The 17729-nt window shown below is 43.1% G+C and overlaps 1 long non-coding RNA gene across 4 annotated transcripts; it reads left to right on the top strand.

Moving 5' to 3' along the window:
* The first annotated feature begins 73 nt into the window (after nucleotides 1-73).
* LOC131911120 (uncharacterized) lies at nucleotides 74-16476 on the top strand. 4 transcript variants are annotated; one of them, XR_009379287.1, is made up of 6 exons: nucleotides 74-270; nucleotides 3527-3652; nucleotides 4604-4763; nucleotides 9014-9337; nucleotides 15268-15426; nucleotides 16153-16476. It is a non-coding gene; the product is annotated as an uncharacterized LOC131911120 (long non-coding RNA). The 4 variants fall into 4 exon arrangements; XR_009379286.1 differs by lacking the exons at nucleotides 15268-15426; nucleotides 16153-16476 and having other exon boundaries at nucleotides 9014-10208; XR_009379288.1 differs by lacking the exons at nucleotides 15268-15426; nucleotides 16153-16476 and having other exon boundaries at nucleotides 74-227; nucleotides 9014-10208.
* The last annotated feature ends 1253 nt before the right edge of the window (nucleotides 16477-17729 follow it).

A 17729-nucleotide genomic window follows, 5' to 3' on the forward strand; every position in this document is an offset into this window, starting at 1 on the left:
CATTCTTATGACCTCACATCCACCTCTCTTGTTCCATTATCATTTTTCACTTTGCTCTCATTGGACCCTCTCACAAGGTTCTAGAAAGTCTGGTGGAGCACCTAGGTAGTCAAGGTGATTTCTTTATCACACGTGCTGTGGGGAAGCTGTGATCTATGGATGATTCCTGCCCAGTATCTCCTGCCCCACTACCTTGGAGAGCTAGGTGCTGGCTCATCCTTTGCTTGGTAAGACCAAGCAGTTGCAAAGTGTCTCAGTGTTGTATGTAAGGTAAGAGGTGTGGCCTCCTAGCTTGGAGACTAAGGGAATGAATGTGGGAAGAACGCAGGTGTTCTTGATTCAATCTACCATTTTTAGTCACTAAGTGTACCACTATGGACAAGTTGATTGCTTTAGGAAAGCCTTCTATAACACTATATCTTGTACTAGGCAGTTTAAACAACTGTTATATATTCCCTTACAATTCCGGAGGTTCCCAAACTAATGCTGTTCATTCGTTCTGCTTACAAGGGCTCTCTTCCTGAGTTGGTAGACAGCTCTCTTCTCAATGAGAGAAAGATGCAGGAAAATACAGACAGACAGACAGACAGGTAGGTAGATGATAGCTAGGTAGATAGCTAGGTAGGTAGGTAGGTAGATGATAGATAGGTAGATGATAGACAGATAATATCATATTTTCCATGTCTCTTTTTATAAAGGCACTAATACCTTTAATAGTGGCCTCCACCTTATGATCTAATTGCTTCTCTGTCACCCCAGCTCCAAATATCAGGTGACATTGGCTATGAGGTCTCTGATACACGGATTTGTAGGAACACAAACGTTTAGTCTGCCACTACTCTGTGGTTCAGTTTTCTTATCTGTGTGTGGAGTGAGAGTAATAGCACTTACCACATGGGATTACTTGAAGAGGATTCAATTTATGTCCTTAACACTCCCGAGATAGTTCCTGGGTCATATGCAATGTCTTGCTACTGTTGTTGATTCCCAGGTCTGCCAAAGAGTAAGAGCTGGGTCAAAGGGTATCTGTGTCAGTTCTGGCCAGCAAAATGTTAGTGAAACAACACGCAGGAAGTGTTCAATATTCTGCCACCAGACAAGCCCAACTTAGGCAAGATGAGGGAATAATTGTTCAGGTTTTGAAGCCTAAACTCTCATTTATTTTCTCTGCTTTTTTTTTATTTGATTGACAAGATGAGGTCCTTTTCCTTCTGTCTGTGTATAATGGAACCTCATCTCAAGGATCATCATCTCCGACTAGCTAATGCTCAGCTGTAACAAGTCTTGCCTTCAATTTTTATTTATTTATTTTATCTTTGTTTCTTTTTAGATTTATTTTTATTTTACTTGTATGAGTGTTTTTTCATACATGAATGTGTGCCATGTTCATGTCTGGTGCCTTCAGAAATAGAGGGCATTGGATCCCCTGAAACTGGAGTTACAGATGTTTGTGAGCCAGCATGTGGTTGCTAGGGATTGAACTTGGGTTCTCTGCAAGAGCAAGAAGTGCTCCAAACTGTTGAGCCATCTTTACAGCCCTGCCTTCAGTTTTTAGACCTGTCAGCTCTGAAGCCCCCACACACGTGAGTGCAAGTGCGCATTCACGCATGCACACACACACACACACACACACACACACACACACACACACACACGCAATCATCAGGTAGACTGACATATGTATTTGGGCCTTTGTTAGAATCATTTTAGGGCCGAACTTCCTTGTCGAATCCTCATTAATGATCACAGTCAACAGTACTTTCTCTTCTATCTAGTGCCCATAACATTCATCTTCCATTACAAACTTTTGGTTTCCATTTCATGCCCCTTATGCATCACAAATCCTAAAGGGTCTTATTAATAAAAACAAACCTGGAGCTGGGTTGGGGTGAATGCTGGAAAATCAGAGAAACAGAACAAGCCACAGCCACCTAACCTTGCCAATTCCTCAGTTGATCCTGTTTCCTCAGACTGGAAGCTTCTGAGTCCTCATCCAAATGGATCTCAGCTGAGCTGCTGCCCAAAAGCCTAAAAGCTTAACTGACCAGTTCCTGGTTTTCATGCCTTTTATACCTTTCTGCTTTCTGACATCACTTCCTGGGATTAAAGGCATGAGTCACCATGCCTGGATGTTTCCAGTGTGGCTTTGAACTCACAGAGATCCAGGCAGATCTCTGCCTTTGGAATGCTAGGATTAAAGGTGTGTGTGTCACCATTTTCTAGCCTCTATCTAGTGGCTGTTCTGTTCTCTGACCCCAGATAAGTTTATTAGGGTGCACAATATTTTGGGGAACACAATATCACCACATTTCCCCTTTTTTGTCTAAAATTAAAAAAGCTTATAACTAATACAAGAAAAACTATGTCCAATAAGTATAGACAATATATAGTTGAGAATTACATTAACAATGTCTAGTCCATTATCATTAGACAGATTCAGACAAAAAACTCCATTATATATATTAACAATGTCCAGTCCAGTAACATTTGATAAACTCAGACAAAAAATTTTCATTACTTATCCTATGTAAAACAAGTAGTTCCTTTTTAAAAGTAGATTCAATAATTGACTTTTATCTCAACATATCCATATTTTCTCTTTTTTCTTTTCATAATAGATTCAATAATCTACTTTTTGTCATTTTTATATCTCCCCCTTTTTCTTTTTAGAGTGGGATTTTCTTCCTCAGTTAAAGTTCTCTAGAAATGTTCCCACAACCATGTCCAGAAGTGTCTCCCATGTGATCCTTTGGGTTGTTTGTTTTTTTGAGACAGGGTTTCTCTGTGTAGCCCTAAGCTGTCCTGGAACTCATTCTGTAGACCAGGCTGGACTGGAACTCAGAGATCCGCCTGCCTCTGCCTCTCAAGTGCTGGGATTAAAGGCATCTGCCACCACTGCCCCACCTCCCAGGTGATTCTTAACCCTGTCAAGTTGACAATTAAGACGATCACAGTAACTGTGTTAAAGCTCTCTAGTATCCACCCATAACTCAAGAGGCTCATGAGTTGAAGGCTTGACTCTCAGTTGGTAGCACTAAAAGGACTACATCATAAGGGAGCTATCATTTCACCAGGGGATTGATGAATCGACCAGTTTGGGGCACAACAGACTCTTTGGAGGCGAGGCCTGCTTAGAGGAAGTAGGTTACTGGGGACATGCATTTGAAGGATGTACCATGTGCACCAGACCCTTCCTGTCTCTACTTTCAAGCCGCCATGACAGTGTTAATTTTGACGAACTAAGCAGTCTTCATCAAGAGCGTCAGTCTTAGCTCAGATGCAAAGTGGTAAGACTAAGCAACCACAGACTGAAAATGCGAGCTAAAAGTAACTCATTCCTCCTTCGGGTTTCTTCCTCAGCTATTTTGTTTGAACCCTTGATCCCAGCTGGTGGTGGTGTTTTGGGGGAGGTTGTGAACTTTTTAAGAGATGGGGCCTTGCTAGAGAAAGTGGGTCACTGAGGGCAGCCCTGAGGCTTTATAGCCTGGCCCCACTTCCCTGACGGTACCCTGCTTCCTGCTTGCAGATGCCATGTGACGAGCCAGCTTTCTGCTTCAGGAGCCAGCCTTCACTGCTGGGATGGGATGACCCCCATGAACCGTGAGCCAGAACAAGCCCTTCTTCCTTTAAGTTGCTTATAGCAGGGGGAAAGGTAACTAGTATAACCAGGTTTAACTCAGTTGTAAACACTTTGTTTTTAGACAATAACAAATACTGGAGAGGGTGGGGCAAGAGGAATCCTTGCATACTGTTGCTGGGAACATAAACTGGTGCAGCCACTCTGGAAACCTATATGGAGGTCCCTCAAAAAACTGAAAATAGAACTATTGTATAGTCCAGCTACACCACTCCTGAGTACTTACCCAAAGAAATTTAATCCACACCATTTGCAGGGGAAGAGTGGAATGTTCTGTTTATTTATTTTGGCTTGTTTGGCTTACTCTTGGTCTGTTTCCCCCTTCAATGCTATAGTAGCTGTAGCTTTTTCCATGTGTGTGTTTTATTAGTTATTCTTTAAATTGTGCCCCATCAGATTTACACACTGTTATCCTACTTTGTAAATATCAAGAACACCTTAAAACAGCTATTTCTACTCCTCCTCTCCTATTTATTGCTGTCATTATTTACATGGCATTTAAATTTACTTTAAATAATTACAAGAAAAAGACACCTTTAGGTGTATAATTGCCTTCTCTGGAGATCTATCTGCCTTTGTGTAGACCTAGTGATACCCTAGTTTTCCTTCTTTGTGACATTATTCTTCTAGGACTTTTTGCAGTGAAGTTTCATTGCATTGGTGACATATTATTTTGGCTTTCATTCTCTAAAAATTTGGGCTCAGTGGACATGGTGATGCTAATACCCAATAAAAGATTGTATCCTCCAGGGAACAGAAGAATATTGTCAATAGGGAAAAGCTGAAACTCCCTCCACGGTCATTTAGGGCTCCACACACCATTAGACTGATTAAAAGACGTGCACTGACCTTTCATGAGTTATCAATATTGATTCCTAAAGGGACATTAAGTTGCTGCTACATAATCTGAGTAAGAAAGCTTGTGCCTAGAACCTGGCATGCCTTTTAACACCCCATATCTGTTAGTACTAGACAATGGAATTTTGGAGCAACCCCACAAAGAAAGGACCACTGAAGACTCAGATCCTATAGGAATAAAGATGAAGTCACTCTACAGATGTCTTGCTGCAAACAGAGAGGGAATGTTGCATGAAGCAAGGGCACCGCGAATGCCAAGTTGGACCTTGTGAGTACCTGCCAAAACAGGGACTGCAGCAACTACATTCTATGTGATAATTACTTTTTTCCTGTTTTCTCCTGAGGCCTTTTAGGAAAATCACTAATGCTAACTAATTTTATATGTCTTACACTGACAGAATTATTAATACACTTTTGTGTGTCTGCACCACTGGAGATAAGGGCTTCCCCTTGAGAAGGTCGGGCATGAGATGTGGATGGCAGATGAGGTAGAGCGTGTGGATGTTACAGTTAACTCCTGCAGACCCATTGCCCCTCTGAACCTCATCTACCTGCTCTGTCATGCCAAAATGACCCCAATGGACTCCCAGTGGCTCCTGGGCACTGTCTTCTTGTTCAGCTTGGCTAATGAGAGGCTTTGGTTGGAGAGGAGAGGATGGGAAAGAACAAGATTGGATTACATATTACCTCAGTCTGTCCCATGCTGGCTTGCTGCAATTGACCACATCTGTCATCAAAGGCCACACTTCCTACCAGAGAGCTCCCCTGATACAACTCTCCTCTTTGGGTTCCAGTGACTCACTTTTCCTCTTACACATCAGGCCAAGTGGGGCCAGCAGCTTTCAGCCCTTGCCAGCCCAAGGGTACTGTGTCCAATGCACTGGTTCCTTAATATCATATGCAGATCACTCAACTCTTCTGAATCCCAGTACGAAATGTTCTCTCCTCTCTCTAAAGATTCATTTATTTATTATTTTATGTATATGGGTGTTTCTATCTATCTATCTATCTATCTATCTATCTATCTATCTATCTATCTATCTATCTATCATCTATCTATCTCATGTGTGTGCTTGGTGTCTGCAGTGGTCAGAAAAAGTGTCAGATCTCCTGTAGTTACAGACACTGTGAGCCACAATATGGGTGCTGAGAACTGAAATCAGGTCTTTTGGAAGTTCAGCAAGTGCTCTTAATCTCTTTCCAGCCTCTGTTGGTCCTCTCTCTCTGCCTCTCTGTCTCTGTCTGTTTGTCTGTCTCTCTTTCTCTCTTAGACTTTGATTGACATAGTGAGCCTTCGGATTCATTCCCTTAACTTTCTTTCCACCCCTTGCCAGTCAATCAGCTGTGGTCAGGAGACATGAGGTTAAAGACTGTAAACACAACTGAAGAGTTAACTATGCATTACCAGTTAAAACACATTTACAGAGGGTGTTGCCTGAATGAGGACCCCACAAATCTGGCAAAATGCTGATGCAGCAAGTGTAGGCATTCATTCCCTCTTCTGTTCCAGAAGCTCTAAAATGTCTCTCAGTGGTTGGTGATGACAAACATGTCATCACCTTTACTGGTTAAGGGAAAGGCCATGGCATTGGGATATCTCAGGTTCTATTTCTTGAGATATAAGATACTAAGAGATGAAGAGATGGAATTATTGTTCTATGAACCTGGTAAACTTTCAGTCACTCACGGATCCAGTTGGAACAGGAAGAAGGTGGCAGACCCTCTGAGGGCTCTTTTAAGTAGTTTGATTTGCTTCTCAGAGGTGGAGGATGGTCCTGTAAGGGACATCAGGACCGCTGAGGACATTTGTATTAACAGGAGCCTCCAGAGGGAAGCGTGGAAGGTGGAGAGCTGTCCTATGCAAACAGACATAGACTGTGACTGTGAAGTTTGAATTACTTCAGCTGATTTCCTCATTCACAGCTACGGGAGAGGCATAGATCCAGGGTGTGTGTGTGCAAATGCTCCTTTACCACTAGAAAATCTTGCTTCTTTTTTTATGTGTGTAATTGTGTGTGCATGTGTGTATACAGAGGCCAGAGGACAACCTTGAGTGTCAATGTACAGGACCATCATGTACCTTCTTGGAGGCTCTCTCATGTACATGGAGTTCAACAACTCCTGGGCTAGCTGGCCAGTGAGCCTCAGAGACCTGCTTCTTTCCATACCCCAGGGCCAGGATTACAAGTGCATACCACTATGAGCCTCTGTCTTTCATGCTATCTCCCCAGACCACTGTGTCTTTTGTTTTTAGTCAGAAACTATGTTTTGAGCATCTTTCCCCAACTCTTTCTCTGTTAGGTGTCATGTGGAACTCCTAGCCAGTTCCCATGACTTGACATTCCTTTATTAATGACCGAGTTCAAACTATGATTTATTGGTGGACAAAAGCGAACAAATTTTCAAATCTCACTATATTTTCAGAGCACCACACAGCACATAGGTTGTGCATATCAATATTTTTATATCACTTTCATTTCTCCTGTTGTTCTTGGGTTTCATGTCTTGCCTCTTTCCGACATCCACTTCTCTTCGGCAGGGCACAGAACGGAGCAGAAATCATTTCTGTAAACATTATTATGCAAACATAAATACTTCCATGCAACCCACCTGAATACTAGATGAATATGAATTATCAACACATGTAGAGACAAGTATCTTCTCTGCCAGTGTAATCCCTGTGTGTTTCCAAGTGTTTCCTAATAAATCCTTTTGTTCCTGAGTCTAAATTTATTTTCTCATAAGAAACCATCTGGAACAGGGAGGAAGAGCATTGCTCTCTTTTATACACTTTGCTGTGAATCTCTGCCTTGCTATTTAATCAAAGTATCAGGTCTCAAATTCATTTTTTTTTTTGTAGCTTCTAGCTTGGGTTTCAAAAAATGTTACGTATTTACCACTAGGTGTATACATCTAAAGTAATAAACCAGAAGCCCAAGGGAAGGAGAGATGAGGGGACTTTCCCCATTACTCATGGTTATCCCAGCTATTTATACTTGTTTCTAAACCTCCTTAACCTCTTTCTGTACCCCATCTCCATCCAGACGAGCAGATCTTTGGTGAGGAGGGATCTGAACCCAGGTGGCAGGGCTGCAGGAGATCAGAGTAGCGCCCTTCAGTGGCAAAGCTGTTCTTGTGATGGATCAGCTAATGTGTGCAACAGGCTGAGAACATTTCTGACTCATGATTGATGTAAGTGACATGCACAATGGCTTGTTACTGTTGTCATGGTCACTATGGACAATATTATCATTTGACTTTGCATCCTAAAGCGGCTGGTACCAATTTTAGGAAATGAGTATATCTTGGCACCAGGCTGAAAATATTGCCTCTTTATTGCAGAGATGTTTGATCAGCCACTGTAATTACCTGCAAATCCTACTTATGAAGAGCAAATCCAGCCTGTGCCCATGACATTTACAACCAGCTTATCTACATGATAATTAACATTCCCATGACATGCATGTGCACAGCCATCAAATTAGTCCATACAGACAGAGATGAGTCCTGTATTAGTCAGGGTTCTCCAGAGTCACAGAACTCAGGGGAATGACTCTCTCTCTCCATATACATGTATATATACACATAAATGTATATGCATGTATATGGAGATTTATTGGAATGCCTTATAGGCTGCTGTCCAACAATGGCTAGCTGTGAATGGGAAGTTAAAGAATCTAGTAGTTGCTCAGTCACAAGGCTGGATGTCTCAGCTGCTCTTCTGTATATGCTGGAATCCCAAAGAAGTATGCTCCATTGTCAGTGAAGGAACAGACGTGCTGACAAGGCTAGGGCAAGCAGGTGAAGAACGAATGAAGCCTTCCTTCTTCCATTGTCCTTATATAGGCTTCTAGCAGAAGGTGTGGCCCAGATTAAAGGTGTGTCTTCCTGCCTCAAGATCTATATTAAAGGTATATGTCATCCCACCTTAAGATCCAGATCAAATGCCTGTGTCTTCCAGCCTCAAGATCTGGATCAAAGGCGTGTTGTCTTCTTGACTCAAGATTTGGATCACAAGTGTGCCTTCCATTTCTGGACTGTAGTTCATTTCATATAGTCAAGTTGATAAGCAAGAATAGCCATCACAAGTTATGTCTGGAGTTTCTCCTCTCTCTTTCCCTCCCTGCCCTCCCTCCCTCTCTTCCTCCCTCCCTCCTCTCCTCCTTCTTTCCCCTTCCTTCCTTCCCTCCTTCCCTTTTTGAGATAGGGTCTCACTATGTAGCTCTGGCTGGCCTTGAACTTGCTGTGTAGGCCAGGCTAGATTCAAATGTATGGTAATTCTCCTGCCTTTGCCTCCTGAGTGCTAAGATCACAGACATGCCTACACCTGGCCCTTTTAGAGGATTCAAATATTCTCTCTGCTTCTAATTGCTGGCACATTATAATGCTAATTATTTTTTTACCATAATTTCTTATACAGAACACAAAATTCTTTGTATTTCTCTCTACTCTTGAGGAATCATTCTTCACTGGGAAAATATTCATTTTACTTATGTCTTATTTTTGTCATCAAATTAGAAAAAAGAAACACATGGGACTAAATGATCTATTTCTAAGGAAGCTGTGGAAAGTCTGAACAGAACGCATTGTGAGAACTGCGCTTCCCCTTCACGCATCAGGAACACAGACTTTGCCTGAGAGAAGGCAGAGTCTCATCAATATTTAACAGACAAGATTCTCAGCCTCAATTTGCATCTTTGAGAGATTAAGAATACCAGATAGTCTTTACTGGGAAAAGCAGGCCTAAGGTTTTGATTTACTACAGAGAAAGGCTTTCAATGGGCTTCTGTGCTCTGAGGAGATTTGAGGATGATCTTCATGATGATGGACTCAACTTGCCTTGTAAGTACATAGAATTATTACACACTAGTCACTCTTCCTGCTTTTGTGATCAGATACCCAATAAGAAGTGATTTAAGAGAGGAAAGGCTTATTTTGACTCACAGTTTGAAGGGATACAGTCCAGTATGAAGAAGAAGGCATGGCAGGCGGCAGCCTCATGAGGTAGGAGTGTGTGGCTGGGAATCTCCACCTCCTCACATCTTGATGGAACAAGAGTCAGAGAGTGGACAGGGAGCTGAGCTGGCTTACCAAATCTGAAGGCCAGCTTCCAGTGACTCACTTCCTGCAAAGAGACTATCTCCAGAAGGTTCCACAACATTCCAAAACAGCGCCACCAACTAGGAACCAACTAGTCAAACACCTGAGCCTATGGGCGACACTGTGCATCCAAATCCCAGCACACTGGTTAGCTAAAGAAGTGGAATGTGGCAGACGGCCCAGGTAAACACAGAAAAGTGTGGTGCTCTGTCATGCTTTGAAGTTGAAGGTAGACGTGTGTGTGGTGGAAGCAATGAGGGGTAAATCGATGTCACTAAGCAGATTCTAGGTGCTTCTTTGCCCTGGACTGGAACACAAACCCTGTCAGGAGTGTGGCCAACTCTTGTGATCACAGCTCAATCAGTCCGAGGCTCAAAGCCACAATATTAAAATACTGAGAAGACGGGATTATACCCTTCTCGTATTTATGCAAATCTGTTCTTCAAGTCAGATCCGTACCCCTGGGACACATGAGGCACGAGAATGGAAAATGCTATTTGGTTGTGCCATGGTGGGCTGATTTTCTTTCTTTTGATTTAAGTGTGGACAAATATATAGCTGTCTTTAGAGAATTATTTAAAGAAATAAAAATAACCATTTTGGGTAAACAAAATGTAGATACTCCTGTACTTATGAATGGGATTGTGTCTTGCTAAACTTAGTGTTAACACAAAATGTATTTGCCATACCCAACATCATAACCCTCAGAAAAGCACACTGTAGAGTGTTGGGGAGGAAGTTCCCTGAGGATGATGTGCTGGGAGGTGTAGCTTGCTGTGCCTGCCCAACATCTCAAATGGCTATGACACCATGTGTCTCTAGTTTGGAAAAAGATCAACACTCAAAGCATGGTTCTTACCAAATCACTTCTCTCTGTGTGTCTTTGCTTTTTTAATAATGAGGACTGATTCTAGGATCTCATGTAGACACAGAAGGTGCTCCACCACTGAACTGTATCCCTGGCCTTCTGAGTCATAATCTAACAAGAAGTTCCTGGACAGGTGTGGTGAACTCTATGGCTGAACTATGTCATGAAAGCCCAGATTCTGCCTTTCCTTGGCTATCAGGACTGTCCTTGGCTGTCAGAACTGTCCCTTGCTGTCAGAAGGGAGTGCATTTGTAGGTATTACAGCTAGATGCTACTACCAAAAGATAATACTACCAGAAGAGGGACTGTTTTTTCCTACCTAAGAAAATATTGATCTGTGGGTGGTGACACATAACTATAACCCTAGTATGCAGGAAACTGAGTCAGGAGGATCACCACAAGTTTAAGGTCACCCTAGGCTACCTAATGATGACCAGACTAGCCAGGGCTACATAGTGAGATTCTATGTAAACAAATAAATATTTTCTCTAGAGCTTCCTGCCATGCTCAGATTTCTCCCAAAGACTCATTCATTGTAAACTGAGCAACATGTACCTCTAAACCAATCATGACTATGATTGTCTGAAGCTAATGAAGATCCACCCCAAGTCATGAAGAAGATGAGAGATGAATCCCCATGCAGTGGTATAGGTCTGCTAACAAGAGAGAGGGTTAGACAGGCCACCCATAGGGTCTGCTATTGCCCGCATCTGCACACCTCTGATGTGAAGGACAGTCCCCTTAGCCAGGAAGTGTGGGTTAAGGAGTAGAGCACAGAATGAGCAGTTGTCTTTCTAGGTTGATCTGAGTCCACGTTCTAGAATACAAATGTCCCCTGTTCTCCAATATTGTCTGCAAGCAAGTTAAATGACATGAGGATGCCCCCCTAAGGAGTCCCTTTAGCCCCTAAGTGGTACTCATGGGCAATTCTGCTCTGTTCACTACTTTCTCCTACCCCTACTTTCTTCTCTCATCTGTCACTATGGCCAGCCAACATTGTAAAAGTTGACTAAAGCAATTCCCTCTTGTGTGCTGACATTCTTCTTTTGATGGAGATCACTGGACTTCCCTGATACATCTCTTATATTGGTGTGAAGGTAAATCTCCACAGTCATCTAGGCTGGATTTACATGGATTTAGACTCCTCTCCTGTGTCTACAAGGGTGTTTCTAGAAAGGTTTAACTGAGGTAGGATGATCCTCCCTGAATGTGGGTGGCAACATCCTATGAATCCAGGTCCTGGACAGAATGAAAAATAGAAAGCTAGACTGGAACCAGTATTCACTCTGTGTGGCTCCTGACGTAGGATGCCATGGGACCAGCAGCCTTGTGGTCCTCCCACCACGCCTGTCCCACCGTGGTGGATTGTGCCCTCAAACCAGCAGCCCAAACAAACCCTTCCTTTCTTATGTTGCTTTGTTGAGTATTTTCCTGTAGTAATGAAAAAACAAAACAAAACAAAACAAAACAAAAAACAATACAAATAGGATGGGAAGACTAAGATGTCGATCTACTGCAGAAGCCGAGCCTTGGTCTGGCTCTTAGAGTCTGATGAGATCTAGGTTTTCATAGAGCTAGAGTGAATGTGAGTACAAGAAGAAGCCTCCTAGGCTGGTGAGATGTGCAACTCCAACAATAATTTTAAAAATGCTGCTTAGTCAGGGCCGGGTGGAGTGGACTCTGGCATCCAGCACTGTTGTAGTGTTGGATCATCTGCTCAGATCTTTTCTCAGTCAAATGCTCCTGGCATCTGCCTCTTCGATCCTGATACTGTTAATTCAGTGAATGAGCACCAACTGCAAGGAGAATACTCATCAACCGTGTTGTCTGTGATGCTATGTGCAATCTCATCACTTTATCCGGGAGGTTTGGAAGAAGGGCTAATTCACGTGGACCCCAAGGCAGTTGCAGTTACTCCAGGCTTATTCTCAAATGGGGACCGAGCTGTACTTCGACTTGAGTGAAAGTGACTTAGCTTCTTTTGATTGTCACTGAAACAGATGAGGACATCATGACCCCAGGTATGTGTTACCACATCATCTGATGGGAGGTGGAACCTCATCACAGTGAAGGAAGAAGTCTGGAGACGTTGACCTGAGCATGATTCTTGATACAGCTGAGTCAGTTGAAGTGTCTTCCAGGCTTACCTGCCTCAATTTTGTCTCCTGAAAGTCGGACTTAATAATGTTATTACAAATAAAGGCCAAGCTTCCTTCTGCTCCCCTCCTGTGAAGCTGCCCAGGGGACGGAAATCCACCATTAACACTGCTTTGCCTATAGACTAATGTAAGGCTTTTTCATGTTGCTTTGCATTATTTGTGGCTGTGGAAAGATTTCTAGGCCCTTATGTGAAAACAGTAGCATCTGTATTTTAAAAAGATCACATAGCCCGTGTTAACATATTGGAAGTGATAGAATGAGGCTTGAGTGACATCTTTGTGTGCAGTGTGCATGTGGAGTTCAGAAGACAACCTCAGACATCAATCCTCAGATGCCATTCACCTTGTTGTTGAGACAGAATCTCTCACTGGCCTAGAGTTTGCCAATTCGGCTGGGCTGGCTGGCCAGCTGGGGATCCACCCATCTTTGCCTCCCCAGTGCTGGGATTACAAGCATGAAACACCACTCCTGGATTCCTTAATATAGGTTCTGGAACTCAAATTCAGGTCCCAATGCTCTCACAGAAAGCACATTTTGAGCCAGCTCCTCAGCCCTTGAGTGATATCTTCATGGCACACCAAGAAAACTCCAGAATGCCTGCATCATCCCCAGCCTTAGAGTGAAAGAATTGACATTAATAATTCACTGGCTACCATGTTAACTAAACAGCAAGACTCAGTTGTCCACAATTCTTTGGGGGGACATAAATGAACCAACCAGAGAAGACTGATCAGGGAGGCTTTTACCATGGCAACATGGTTTTTGGTAGAAAACTCACATCTACCAGTTCAATACTTCAAAGCTTGTCTTTATTGCATGAAGGACATTGTTGTGTTAGTGTACAGTCATATGGGCCTCCTAAAAGAAAATCATTTTTATAGCTTTCTGTTTAACAAGCAGGTGAAGCACCAGTTAATGTCCTTTCGTTAGGGACCTGGAGGATTGAGGTGTGATTTGACCTTCTTCCATTTAAGTGAGATGGGGTCAAAATGAAAAACACCCCAGAGGTTATAGCTATTTTAACACCCTATGTATTCAGATCTTCAGATTTTACTGGGCAGAGATGAGTACCCCAGTGATAGCCCACTTCGCACGCAGAAGAGATCATTCTCCAAGCTTTCAGAGGGTTTTCCTTCTGGCTTAGGTTAATTTCTATTGCTGTGATAAACACCATGACCAACAGCAACTTGTGGAAAGCGTCTGTTTCATCTTCTAGGCTATAGCCCATTGTGGTGAGAAGTCAGGGCAGGGACTCAAGACATGGACTTGGAGGCAGGAACTGAAACAGGCCACAGAGGAACACTGCTTACCGGCTTGCTCTTCCATGGCTTGCTCAGCCTGTTTTGTCATACAATCCAGAACCACCTCCCCAGGGGTGGCACCATCCATCCTGGACACTCCCATATCAACCATTAATCAAAGAAATACCACACAGATTTGGTTATGGGCCAGTCTTATGGAGGCATTTTCTCAATGGAGGTTCCCCCTTTCCAGGTGACCCAAGCCTGTGTCAAACTGACAAAAAACTAACCAGCACACCTTATTCTCCAATTGCTCATTGAGTATGAAATATCGTCCCCATTTTAATGTCATTAGATAGCCTCATGCAAGCTACAAATAGAAGTATTAATAGAATCTCATGAGATAATTGCAACTCAAAGTGACATGAATAAGTCAGTAGTAAATATCAAATGAAAGGGTTCATGCATGAAAAAAAAAATGAATCCAGCATGAACAGTTTCCAAACCTATATTTTTATGTCATGCTTTTTTTTTTTCCAAAGAAAAGCTTTCCAGGGTCCGTCTTTAAAGGCTGTTTTAAACATCATGTATCTGAATTAGAGGCTTGCTCATAAGGCAACGTGACTGTAATGCTTTCTTTGTTGCTAGAGGAAGCCTCTGTGGCATGCTAATTTCTTTCGGTAACTAACATTTACTTTGAGCTGGGGACGGGAAGAGCAAGGCTAATGACTCCAGAGAGAAGCAAGTGACAGCACAAAATGGAGTGGTCCAGCAGTTGCTCAGGTTACATGAAGGCCAGGTCTCTACAAATGGAATTAGTAGAGGAAATCATGCCGGGCTGGACTTGGGGAATCTTCAGATTCGGAGCCAGATCCATTCTTCAGCTTCCAGTGAAAGCTATGCACAAACCAGAGAGCAAGCCAGAGTCTGCTTTTTTCATGCCTGCTTCTAATTATCTGAACACAATGGAAACAGAAAAGCAACCTGTAGCCACTTCTTTAAATGTTACAACGTGGGGACCGATGCCTGAGTCTAGGCTATTCCCTCTGCAGCTGCTCATTTCCTTAATGTGACATCATCACCGGTCTCCAGTGATTTCCTAACTGAACTAGTGATGAGGTCGGTAGAGGGTAAGTGAGGTATCTTAGGTAGTGTAAAGTGGCTTTGGAGCCTTGGGTCTGAGTTCACAGCTTTGGGGGCCGTTCGCCAGCTATTTGCTGTCTTTGAGTTTCAGTGACCTGTTCCCATCTGAAAACAGCAACCAAGACCTTAACCTTGGAAGGGAATCTGGCGTTTAAGGAGGACTGTTTATGGAAAGCATCTCTGCATAAGGAATAGCTGTTGATGTTATGATGACATCATTGGTTACTTTTCCCATTGTCCTGATAAAATTCCTCCGACAGAGGTAACGGAAGGGAGCAAGCATCCATCCATGGGAAAGTCATGGTGGCCGATGGTCGTTGTATCCATTTTCAGGTGGCAGAGAACAGTGAATGCTGGTGCTCTGCAAGCTTATGCAGCTCAGCTCACAAGCTCAGGAAACCCGGCTGCCCACTTTTAGGGTGAGTCTTCCCTCCTTAATTAACCTGATCAAGGAAATTTGTCCCCAGGCATGACCATGGGCTAACTTACTCTAAATAATCCCTCAAAGATGAGCCTGGGGTCATGTCTCCTTGGTGATCTAGATCTTGTCAACACTAGCCCTCATGGGTAGCTGCTCAGTGATGTGAGCATCATATATTTTGTTATTTATGTCATCCTCAAAATGTTAAGGAGGCGTTTTTGGTGAGTAAGTGCAGGCACCTCAGGACTTACCCCACCTCATCTGTCTCTTATTACCACTAATTCTGCTGCTGCCCCTACAGTGACTGGGAGAGTGTTCCGCTAACCCAGCGGTCTTCTCTAGAAGACTGCTCTGAAACTACCATGCCCTTGCAAGAAAAGGCATGATTTCCACTTAGTAACCCTATAACAGACTAGGACATGTTGTTTTCCTTAATTCTTCCCTCAGGGCACTGGTCAGTTGACGATCTAATTAGGACTTAGTGCTGGAATTTCCGCAATGATGTGTGGGCAATACAATTCAGAGAGAAACAAAGTAACGCCATGTTCATCCTGAGCCAAATTTCAGGTGCCTCGCCAGCCCCACAGAACGGTCCCAAAGTCCTCCAGATATCAGAGCTGGGACTTGAATGGTCCCAGGAACAGAGAAAGAGCATTTCCCACAATTCTACATTCAAACCTGGTGCTGAGTCCTCTTTTCCTGTCCCATTCTTCACTTGCCCCAGGGTGATTCTTATGAGAAGGCACCACTTCCACCCAGAGGAGCATGTGGTGGCCTAAATCTCAGCAGATGTGGAGGAGACGCTCATCTCAGGCCTGTCGCAGAGGTCCATGGTCCTTTCTGGTGCCTTCTCCATCCTGCCCTCAGTTACCGTGTCTTCTGAGACAGCACAGAGATGTGCTGGGCCACTGGACTATCAAGAGGAGGTGAATGGGTGATGGACCTTGGGTCTGGGCCCTAAGATTCGTTTCCAAGATCCACCAGTGTCTGTAGGAGGCAAACAGGGATGGCTAAAGGGGCTGGAAAGAGGAGGGAAGAGAGAAAGGGAGTTGACAGCAGATTTTCTTTTCACCTCTCTTCTTTTTTTTTTTTTTTTTTTTTTTTTTTTTGGTTTTTCGAGACAGGGTTTCTCTGTGTAGCTTTGCGCCTTTTCCTGGAACTCACTTGGTAGCCTAGGCTGGCCTCGAACTCACAGAGATCCGCCTGGCTCTGCCTCCCGAGTGCTGGGATTAAAGGCGTGAGCCACCACCACCTGGCCACCTCTTCTTATTTCACATATGTGTGTGTGTGTGAATACGTTTGTATGCATATTTAATATTGTATTCAACTGAATGTATGCACTGAATATATAAATAGAATATGCATTCAATTGAATACAGTTAAGTACATGTATCTGTATATATGTATGTATATAACTATTATGCATATATGTGTGTGTTCTTAAATGTCCCTTAAGTCTTCAGGTTTTATTCCATTTACCAAAGTCTTTTGTTTTTGTTTATTTTTAACAGGATTTTCTTTCTTCTTTCCCTCTTTCTCCAATCTATCTTTCAAACAGCCTCACAAAATGAGATCTGGTGTTCTGTTCTGTTACTTGTTCATCTCTAACACGTTTTTTCTGTTAACAATTTTAATATGCAAAGTCACTGGGATATATATTATATATAAAAATTATATAATATATGATATGTATTTGTTTTTTGAGGTATTCAATCATTTTGTATGACGGTCAGTGACCTTCTACAGAAAGAGACATTCCCACTCTTGTGAGTAAACCATGGAAGGCAACTGCCAACAATGTTCCTTGACTCTGGAATGCTGACTCTCCTAAGCACCCACCCAATCTGGCAGGGGAAGTTCTATAGGGCTCTTTGTGCTGAGTTGGAGCAGCTGCCCAGGACCAAGGGGAAGCGTGGAAAACCAGGCAAACACTGCTGGTGTCTGTGGGATGGATCCCTCCAGAGTTAATACAGCCCCAGTTAACAGCCTGCATTTTATTGCAAAGTCAAGCACCACTGGAAAGGACTATTATTTTGGCAATGAGGAACCAAAGATAAAGTGTTTGGAACAAATGCATGGCTCATTTCCACGACAGGCTGGAGAAACAGGCACCACCAACATACCGCTTTTCTAGTGTGTGCCTAAAACCGTGAAGGCATCTGGGAGAATGCTGAGAATTTTGTTATGGATGGAGGTGAGGAGCCTTCAGGTTCATATGCCAGAATGCACCTGCTCTTTGAGGTCTCCTTGGCAAGGTCAAGGGAAGATTTGAGACTTTTGGTCAGTGTTCTAAGAGAGGTA

Source organism: Peromyscus eremicus, chromosome 5, assembly GCF_949786415.1.
Source record: "Peromyscus eremicus chromosome 5, PerEre_H2_v1, whole genome shotgun sequence".
NCBI classification, from domain to species: domain Eukaryota; kingdom Metazoa; phylum Chordata; class Mammalia; order Rodentia; family Cricetidae; genus Peromyscus; species Peromyscus eremicus.